The 11,108-nt window shown below is 44.9% G+C and overlaps 1 non-coding gene across 1 annotated transcript; it reads left to right on the top strand.

The window, feature by feature from the left end:
• The first annotated feature begins 8,603 nt into the window (after window positions 1-8,603).
• On the top strand, window positions 8,604-8,707 carry LOC128105617 (U6 spliceosomal RNA). Its single transcript, XR_008216421.1, has one exon. It is a non-coding gene; the product is annotated as a U6 spliceosomal RNA (small nuclear RNA).
• Window positions 8,708-11,108: the final 2,401 nt, after the last annotated feature.

Genomic DNA, 11,108 nt, shown 5'->3' with positions numbered 1-11,108 from the left:
CAGCTACAACATAGACTTCATGATACTTCCAATACCACTTCAGGCAGCTTTCCTGCCATATACCCCCCTGGGCTGTGAACCCAAAAAGTAGCAGGATGGATCCTCTAGGTATCCTCCCTAATTCCTTGGATACCTTGCCTCTGCCTGTGGTCAGCTCTACAAGAGCCCTTGGGGGAACCCCAAGTCCCCTTTATCAAAGCAGGAGTCACTGCCCCACTCTGTCACCAGAGGGCACTACTCCACTTAGGAACCCAGTCGGGGTAGGGGGCTGGGTTGGTGGCGGCTCTAAGGGGCATCAAGGAGAGGTCTGGGACATTTGGAGACTCAGAGGAAGTACAGGGCCTGTCTAGGAGCAACTCCCCCAAGAATCTCCACCCTAAACAGGTGATGGCAGTACATGCTTAGAATCCCAGTACTTTGTGTGGAGAGATAGGGATCAGAAGTTCAAAATCATCCTTGGCTACCTAGCATGTTTAAGGCAAACCTAAATATGAGACCTTGCCTCCAAGAAAATACCAAAACATCTACCCTGTACTCCTGCAACCCTCCTTCCCCCACTGTGAACACCGTGTAAACACAGTCACATGCCTGCAGACACTCCAGACTCTCATTCTGGGAGGAGCAGTGGGGTGGCACCCAGGCTTCCCTAGCTACACATCCCTAGTGTGATCATTGCAGAGTTCACAGGAGGGGCGTTACCTACATTGCTAGATGCAAAAGCAAGTATGTGTATTAGGCACTAGTCTTCACAGCCAATACTTTCACACCTAAGCACATATAAACATAAAACCACAGATAATCCAGGCCTGCACACTTTGCTTGGTTCTGGTACATTTATTCTGAATCCTTGAAAAGGATTGTTCTGATTTGTCTGTTTATTTTTTGCCTCTTTGGTAGAATATCTGTGACCTTTGTCCTACCCTGCTCTACACATTTCTCCCTACCTTGTGGTACAACTAAGAAACCCCCAGCATGGTGGTGGTGGTGCAAACCTTTAATCCTAGCACTCAGGAGGCAAAGGCAGGCACATCTCTGTTAAGCTTGAGGCCAGCCTGGTCTACAGAGCAAGTTCTAGAGAAACCCTGTCTCAAAAAACAACAACAAAAAAGATGACCCCCAGCTGAAAGAGGAAGGAATCATAGAGCTCCCCAGAGTCAGAAAGGACAAGAGCCCCAGCTCTGTCCCCAGCATCAAGGCTTACAGTCTTAGACATAATCTACCTCTCCCTGTCCCAAGCATACTCATTATTTATAGGAAAATCCACAGTAGCAAGTCCTCTGGGCCTCAAGCTCCAGCTCCTTCTATAATTACTTTTCTCCAAGTGCCTCGTCTCTAGGTTCACCCAACCCAGGTGTTTCTCCCCTGGTGCCACCCAATACCCCCTGATTTCTTCCAGAACTCACTTGGGCTAGAAAATGAGCATCCCCTTATGCTCTCCTGTTAACTGGAGGACACTAAACTACCAGTGTCACAGAAGTTACTGAAAACAGTAGTGCTATCAGGCTCTGGGGATCCCTACCTATGCAAAAAGGAAAACTCAGTCATTCACTGACCTACCCAGCAAGATCCAACAGTTCTCCAGAAAATAAGAGGAGGAACACTACCCTATTCACCCAAAATGTATGCAGAGGCCACTCCTGCCTAATTATATCCATGTACAACACTTCATTTTACAGAGAAATAAACTGAGGATCTACAGATAATAGTTTAATCCTCTACCTTATCTGATGAGTTCAAAACAACTTCATAGAGGCCAGAAGGAAATAAGGCAATGACCTCCATCTCTACCCAGCTCCCACGTCCCTGGGCCTCAGACATAGAGAAGAGCCTTGCATAATTATTGAGGACAATAATAATAGGAAATGATTAGTGTTCCTGAAATTCAAATTGAGCTGACCATCTGACAGCCCTGTGTCAGAACCACTACTCAAACACAGACTTCCCAGGTCTCCCATTTCTGCTCTTTCTGGAACCTCACTTCTTCTGAAAAATGGTGAGAAACAAGTTAGAGCTAGCATGGTAGCACGTGCCAATAATCTGAGCACTGAGGTTAAGGCAAGAGGATCAAGAATTCAACGCAGAGGGGAAATGGCTCAGTGGGTAAAGGCTCTTGATGATTAGCCTGATGGCTGAGTACAATTCCTGCGACCCACATGGAAGGAGATGAGCCAGAGCTGTCCTGTCCCCTATAAAATGTAATTAAATATTTGAAGAGTCAAAGACAAGCTTTGGTTGGGCTGGAGAAATGGCTCAGAGGTTAAGAGCACTTGTTGCTCTTGCAGAGGACCTAGGTTCAATTCCCAGTACCCACATGATGGTTCACAACCATCCATAACTCCAGTTCTAGGGTAACCAGAACCCTCTTCTGACTTCCCTGGGCATCAGACACATACATGTGGCACACATAACATGCAAGCAAAGACTCATACATGCTGTGGATAATCCTTTTGTACACTGTGAAGATGTGTTGCTCTCATTGTTAATAAAAAGCTGATTGGCCAATAGTTAGGCAGGATTTTCAGGACAGAGAGAATGCTGGGAAAAAGGTCAGAGTCAGAGGAGACACAGAGCAAGCAGGATGGGAAGTACATTCATGAGGTAAATGAGCCTCAGGGTAGCACATAGATTAATAGATATGGGTTAATTTAAAATGTAAGAGTTAGCTAGTAACAAGCCAGAGCTAACGGTTAAATATTTTTAATAAGTCTTTAAGTGGGTTATTTGGGAGTAGTTGCTGGGACACAGAGAAACTCCGCCTACACATACACATGAAATAAAATAAATCTTTTAAAAAAATACTGGGAAAAAAACAGGCAAGCATTGGCTCTATGGTAAGACTCTATCTCAAAAAAAAAAAAAAAGAAAGAAAGAAAAGAAAAGAAAAGAAAAACAATAGGGGCCTGGAGAGATGACTCAGAGATTAAGAGCATTGGCTGCTCTTTTAGAGGTCCTGAGTTCAATTCCCAGCAACCACATGGTGGCTCACAGCCAACTATGATAGGATCTGATGCCCTCTTCTGGCATGCAGGTATACATGTAGAGCACTCATACATAAAATATAAATAAATAAATTTAAATAATAATAAATAAATAAAAACAATGGTTTTCCAATCAATATTATTAAAGACAAGACAGGTTTGGTGGTGCTCTCTTTAATCCCAGAACTCAGGAGGCAGAGGCAGGCTGATCTCTGTGCTTTTAGGGCAGCCTGGTCTACAGAGCTAGTTCCAGGACAAACAGGCTACACAGAGAAACCCTGTCTCAAATAACAAAACAAGAAAATTTGGATCAAAAGTTCAAAGTCATCCTGGACTGTTGTGGAACAATCTTTTTCTATACTTTCATTGATTAATAAAAAGCTGACAGGCTGGTTGGTGGACAGGAAATTAGGTGGGAAAGCAAAACTGAGAGTGGTTGGAAGAAGGAGGGCAGAGTCAGGAGTCGTCAGCCAGAGGGAGATTGAGTTGGACAGACAAAATGGCATAGAGGTAAAGGCCACGAGCCTCAGGGCAATACATGGATTAATAGAAATGGGTTAAGTTGTAAGAGCTAGTTAGTAATAAGCCTGAGCTATTGGCCAAGCATTTATAATTCATATTCAGCCTCTGAACCTGTTATTTGAGACCAGGTGGCCAGGACAGGAAACATCTGATTACAGTGAACTACATAGAGAAGTTTCAGAACAGCAGCCTGGGTAGACTATATAGCAAGAATCAGTCACAAAACAGATTATACAAACCAAGGAGTCTGGGCTCCCTTTTCAAAAACTTGATTAATAACAAGGCTCAAACCCTGTCTGTGACTCCTTCTGTGTCACTGATGGTTAGAGATAAAGAAACAATTTATTTTATTCTAGTAGAATTTGAAGAAGTAGATGGGTCCATGGTTCAGTTCAGATTTGGAGGCAAACAGACCAGGCCTAATACTGCTTGTGCTGGCTAGTTTTATGTCAGCCTGACACAACTAGTCATTTGGAAAGAGGGACTCTCCATTGAGAAAATGACTATAATAAAATTGATCAAGGCTGGGCAGTGGTGGCGCACACTTTTAATCCCAGCACTCGGGAGACAGAGCCAGGTTGGTCTCTGTGAGTTCAAGCCCAGCCTGCTCTACAGAGCAAGATCCAAGACAGCACCAAAGCTACACAGAGAACACTCGAAAACACACACACACTCACTCACACAAAATTGTCCAGTAGACAAATCTGTAGTGCATTTTCTTAATTATTGCTTGACACTGGAGGGCCTAACCCATTGTGAGTGGTGCTACCCCTGGGCTGGTGGTCCTGGCTGCTATAACCAAGTCGTGAGAGAGCAAGCCGGTAAACAGTGTTTCTCCATGGCCTCTGCTAGTATTCTTGTTTCCAGGTTCCTACCCGATTTCTTACCCTGGCAGCCCTCAGTGCTAGACCTATAAGCTGTAAGGTGAAATAAACCCTTTCCTCCCTGTTACTTTTTCTCACAATAGAAAAGCTAAAACACTGTTGCTCCTTTGTACTAGCTCTGGGGCTTTAGGCTACTTCATTTTTCTTGAGTTTTGATGATGACAGTGGAGTACAGGCTTTCCACATAAGAAAAATGAGCTTTATATCAGAATAATCCTAGAGCATATTTTCAGCTGCCCTGAAAAAATAGAATAGCCTCTTTCTTTTGAAGAGAAAGAGGAGTTTGAAACAGGATTTCACATAGCCACCCAGACTAGGCTTGAACTTGTTCTAAATAGATAGCCAAGGATGACCCTGAACTCCTGATCCTCTTGCCTCTATCCCCAGAGTTCTGGGACTACGGGACCATACCTAGCAAGGTAGAATAGCCACTTCTCGATCTGTTTCTCCATTCTTTGTCCTAGCAGAGAACTTTCTCACCATTGAAAGCCACACCTCTAATCGAAGTTGAAGGATAGTAAAGGACGGGGAGTCTCTTGGATGTAAAAGGAGACATGTTCACTCTTTCCACAAACCAACCCATTCATACTGACTTCCTGTTGAGCTGCTGTCTATGTTTCAAATCCTTGCTCAAAGCACACTTACCTCCTTCCCTGGGATTTGCTGGCAGAACAGTGATGTTGTTATCAGTAGAGGCCAGAGAGGATGGCCAGAGATAATATACCATGCACTACTCTTCACAGTGTACTTGCCCCACACAAGGCAGGAACTTAAGCATGAAGGGAGCCGAATGTCCTCCAGGTCCTCCCCCATCCCCATTCCATCTCATTTGATCCCCCCTCCCCCAGTGAATCCCCAACGCTTCTGACTGCTGGAGTTTTGCCCATTCCAGAGGCCATGCTCCAGCAGACTTGGAAGACGGGGTGCAGGATTTTGGTTTTTTTTGTTTGTTTTGTTGTGTTTTTGTGTTTTTGTTCTTTTTTGCCTAACCAATCAGTTTTTGACCATACATACATTGGCACAAACTCAGCTTGTGGCAGATCCGTCATCACCCCTCACCTATATATAAAACCTATAAAGTCTGCCTGCTTTCGTTTGGGGGTGTGATTTGTCTCGATCTCTGGGACCAGAGGACCCGTCGAGGAGGTGCTCTGCTCAAATGTTATACTTTTTCAACTCAGCTTGATCTGGCTTACTGTGTTGGCAGAAAAAACTTATTATTGACGGGGGTTGGGGGGGCAGAAAAACCTATTAGTTTATAGCTATAAGATTTCTACAGAATGCAGAGACTCTCTGGTCTGACTCATTGGGAAATGCTCTAGGGAGTGATTGGGCAGAGCCTATGGAAAATTCACACCATCAGTTCTTTCATTTCAAAAGAACAGCCATGTCTAATGAGAAGATCCTGGTCTGACCTGATCTCCCCCTTCCTCCCCTGCCCAATTCAGACACCACTACCGTCACCCTATCTCTCCACAAGTCTGGATGATGAACCTGGGCCTAAGATATTGCCAAATACAGCCTGGAGTACCCACTTGGGCCTGGAAGCCAAAGCCATCGAGGAGAGACATTGCTAGGTGCAGAGGTTATCCTGGGCTCTTACCGAAGGGACAGCTCTTCTTCATTCCCTAATAGGTGGGGGTGTAGCTCTGTGAAAAGTCACATGATGTTCCTGAAGGGAGCCCCTTCTGCCCAACTCCTGATCACTGGGTTCAGACTTGTCACAAGAGATTTTTGTGAAGTCACAAAGCTGACTCCCTCTACACAGGGCCAAGGACTAGGACAACCAGGGACTAATTGGATATGACTTAATGAAAGGGAGGAGTTCAGAAAACAGCCTTTGGACCAAAGAGAGGAATGTGGAGCCTGAAAGAACTCATTGGACCAGCCTCAGTTTGAAGTGGGTGAGGGGATCTGTCAGAGACCTGGGTTTGAGGACAGTTTCTCAGGCTTCATCACTACCTGATGGGAGCTTGGGATTTTGGTCCTTAGCTGTGTGCCTGACTCTTGAGACTCCTTTGGGGGACCTTCCCTAAACTGAATACATATAAGAATCCCGATTGTTAGCATTTATTCCATGGGAAAGGGAAGTTTAAACCTTTGACCCAGAACCACTTTATCCCTTTAATGAAATCCATATAGGATCATCAATTTGTTTTGTCTGCTTCCTGGGCAAGAATGGGCAACCATATTTTGCTACATTGAAAAGCAGCCCTGCTGGAGATGATAGCATATGTCTATAATTCCAGCACTTGGAAGATGGAGGCAGGAGGATTAGGAATTCAAGGTCAACCTAGAGTGGAAAAAAATAAAAATAAAAGGGAGGACATGACTACTCCTAAAACCTCGGGCTAGTCTGAACTACAGGAGACCCTGTTGAAGAAGACGGGGTGGGGATGAAAGAGGGAAAAAAATAAAGAAATTAGACTACTCAAGCCGGGCGTTGGTGGCGACGCCTTTAATCCCAGCACTCGGGAGGCAGAGCCAGGCAGATCTCTGTGAGTTCGAGGCCAGCCTGGACTACAAAGCGAGTTCCAGGAAAGGCACAAAGCTACACAGAGAAATCCTGTCTCAAGAAACCAAAAAAAAAAAAAAAAGAAAAAAGAAAAAAGAAAGAAAGAAAGAAAGAAATTAGACTACTCAAAGGAAAAACAATGGCAGCAGAAAAAAATGAGTGCTCAGTGCCCATGGTCTTCTAAATGTAGAGACTCACCTCCTGAAGAGCCAACCAGAGGAGAACACAGGATGAAAGAGAACACTCAATTTATAAAGGGTGGAAAGGCAGTCACTGTTGTGGAGGCCACAGTTTTTACGATGAGAGCCACTGACAGAAACCATGTTTTTAAAAGCAACTAACAAGCCGGGTGGTGGTGGCACATGCCTTTAATCCCAGCACTCCGGAGGCAGAGCAGGCAGATCTGTGAGTTCAAGGTCAGCCTGATCTACAGAGAATTCCAGGACAGCAGGGCTACATAGAAACCATGTCTTGAAAAAAAAATTTTTTTTTTGATAAAGGCTGCAGAGAAAGCTCAAGTAGTGGAGTGCTTGCTGCTCTTTCAGAGGACCTGAGTTCAGTTTCTAGTACCCACACAAGGCAGTTCACAACCACCTGCAACAAAAACTCCAGGGGATCCAGTGTCGTCTTCTGGCCTCCATCAGTACTTATAGACATGTGACTGATGCGTATACATAACTATAAATAAAGTACATTTTTAAATGAATAAAATCATGTTTCAATGTAGGATTCATGAGCCCCTGCTCTGTACCTAGCTCTATATGTGAGATCAAAACAGGAACAAGAACAATACGCCTTGCAAGGTAATGGGAGACCAAAACAGGAAAAATGTGCCTTGCAGGTCAAGGGATCTGTTTGCAATTAAGACAGTTAACAAGTTCCTGCCGGGCTGTGATGGCAACTAACAAGCTGGGCAGTGGTGGCGCACGCCTTTAATCCCAGCACCCGGGAGGCAGAGCCAGGCGGATCTCTGTGAGTTCCAGGCCAGCCTGGGCTACAGAGTGAGTTCCAGGACAGGCACCAAAACTACACAGAGAAACCCTGTCTCCAAAAACCAAAAGAAAAAGAAAAGAACAAGTTTCTATCTACCCTATGTTTGTTTGACCCATCCGCACTGATACCATCTGTCCTGGGTGTGCTTAATGACATGTGGGTAGGTAGGAGGTACATGGTAGGAAATATGTCAGGATGTAAGCTTGTCCCTGATTGGACCAGATGGGAAATATATATTATACTATGCCTTCATAAGCCTCAACAAAATGTAAGTAGTCACCATTTCCTGGGAACCCTGGAATGGTCCTGGCCAGAGCCCATCATCCTGGCCAGTATTTAATTAAAGCTTGTTTCAAATTTGGCTCAAAAATTGTGAAACTAGTCTTTCTCTCATAATTCTCAGGCTCAACACATACCCTTTGTACCTTGAGGTAGGAAGGATGTAGCACATTGTGTACTCTACTGGCCTTGTTTCAAGGGCCCACAATCCAGGAACTGAGAAGTCATACCATCCTTTAAAAAGAGGGCTAACCAGGTGGGGTGCTGCATGTCTTTAATCCCAGTACTTGTGAGGCAGAGGCAGAGTCAGGTGGATCTCTTGTGAGTTCAAGGCCAGCCAGGTCTACATAGTGAGTTCCAGGTCAGCCAGAGCTACATGGTGAGACCCTCTCTCAAAAAGGGGGGGGGGAGGAAGAAAAAAGAGGGCTATTGGTGCTTACTTTGGCAGCACATATACTAGAATTGGAACGGTACAGAGATTAGCATAGTGCCTACTTAAGGATGACACACAAATTTGTAAAGTGTTCAATATAGTTTAAAAACAAAAACAAAAAGATGATTACTAGGGCTGGAGTGCTGTGAGAGAATTGCTTGCACTGCAACCCCACTGTGCCAATAAAGCCACCTTGACTCAAGGACTTAGTCAGCAATTGGCTGACTGGGATTAGCCATAGAGTTGTTGGAAGACTAGAGAAATTGGAGAGAGGAACAGGAAAAGAGAAGGGACTGGGAGGAGATTTTCTGGGACTTTTGGATGGGGAAAACATGGAGAATAGGGTCAGCCGATCGCTCCAGCACTGTTCCTTGGATTTATCAAGTTTTTATCTCAATTTCTGACTCCTGAGATTTAATTCTGTTTACCAGAACAATTTAGGTAAACGCTATGCTGGAGTGTAGCTCAGTGTTAGATCATTGGACCAGGATGTCAATGTGTTCCATCCACAGCATCAATGAAGGAAAAAAATAAGAGGAGACTGGGACGGTGGTGGCGCACACCTTTAATCCCAGCACTCGGGAGGTAGAGGCAGGCGCTCCATAAGTTCGAGACCAGCCTGGGCTACAAAGGGAGTTCCAGGAAAGGCTCCAAAGCTACAGAGAAACCCTGTCTTGAAAAAACAAAAACAAAAACAACAAAAAAACAGAAGAGGAGACTGTATCCTGACCCCTTCCCAAATGAGAGGGGAACACAGAAGACTGAGGACTGCAGCAGAGGAGCTGGGCTCCTCTTCCTCTCTGGGTCTGCAGGCATGGACTAGGAGTCATTCATTTTTCTAAGAGTAGGTTCACATTGTGTGCCTCTGGTTGGTTGGATCCTCCGGCTTGCCTCTGCAAAGTCCGGGGAACCCCTTTCCTGTCTCTCTCTCTCCAAACCCTGCCCACTCAGAGTCTCTGAACAAAGGAAGGCACCAAAAAGCCCAGTTCCACGTTCTTGGCAACTCTTGAAATGCCCCCTCCATGCCACCAGCCACCCAAGTTCCTGCCTAACAAATCAGCTTTTGACCATACTTGGACACAAACCCAACTTGTGGTGGACATGTCATTACCCCTCATCTACAGTCTATTAAATCTCCCTGACTTAGCTCAGGTGCATGACTTCTTTGGCTTCATTCTCTGAGACCAGTGATCCTGCCCAGGAGTTGCTTTGCTCCAGATACCTGCCGTTATACTTTTTCAACTCAGCTTGAGCTGGCTCACTGTGTAGGCAGAGAAAATTATCAGAGGCAGAAAACCTATTAGTCTCCTATATGACCAAGGAGTCCTCTTGGCCATTTTATCACTGCCTTTAAGCCATGCCTTCATGGAGGGCTTCTGGATCTGGCCTCAAGGAATAGAATACTATGACCCTGGGAAGTTCCCTCATCTATTTTCATAATTATGTTTTTGCTTCATCTATGACCTTTAAATTGTATTGATACTACTTTTGCACAGAATTTTTTCCAGTAAAATTTTGTGCATAAGTAGATAAAGAAGAGGCCGGGCGGTGGTGGCGCACGCCTTTAATCCCAGCACTTGGGAGGCAGAGCCAGGCAGATCTCTGTGAGTTCGAGGCCAGCCTGGGCTACCAAGTGAGTTCCAGGAAAGGCGCAAAGCTACACAGAGAAACCCTGTCTCGAAAAACCAAAAAAAAAAAAAAAAAAAAAAAAGTAGATAAAAAGAGATATGTTGTGATTTGAGAGACATGACAGGGCAGAGTCCTTCCAATTCTGAGAAGTCCCTAGGGTTCCTACGAACTCAGTCTGAAAAATGTGTACCATGGACCTTCCAGGTTTGTCCTCTTGCATCTGTGACAAAGCATGTCTTTTATGAAGGATGGGAACAAGACAAAAAAGTGCCACCACATTCAAAAGCCACCTCAGTCCTGCTCAGAATATCTCCTTCACTGCTACTATTAGTATCTGGTTTCAGATCAGTTCTTTTCCAACTGGCACATATTGTCAAGCCACCTTCACCTGCCTTTTCACTCTCAGCTTTACTTCCTATGGGTTCTGAAATCAGCATCTGATTTATTGTGGCCCAAAGCTCACAATAGTTAGGATAACACCCAGGACCCTACACGTGTTAGGCAAACTGGGCTGTATCTGCAGCCTCATATGGTAGGCACAAGTCATGAGCATAAGCTACCTCTCTGTCCAGCAGACAAAGGATAGCAGTCAGTCTTTTTCTAGATACCTGACTCTGCACTGTGATCCCTGTAGACACAATTGTCATTGTTGTGCCCCACCACACACACACACACACACACACACACACACACACACACACACACACTACTGGAGATCAACCCAGGGCCTTACATGCCAGGCAGATGCTTAAGCAAATGAGCTACACCCTCAGCAGTCCTTGTCCTTATTTAGATGTAGGGAACATACTTGATTTCAAAGGGTGTCCTGCATTAAGAACAAACCCTATTCGTTTTCATTACCCCTAGTTGCAAAT

Source organism: Peromyscus californicus, unplaced genomic scaffold (genome assembly GCF_007827085.1).
Source record: "Peromyscus californicus insignis strain IS unplaced genomic scaffold, ASM782708v3 Scaffold_11__1_contigs__length_118956290, whole genome shotgun sequence".
Classification (NCBI taxonomy): Eukaryota; Metazoa; Chordata; class Mammalia; order Rodentia; family Cricetidae; genus Peromyscus; species Peromyscus californicus.
This window is presented reverse-complemented; position numbering and strand designations above follow the sequence as displayed.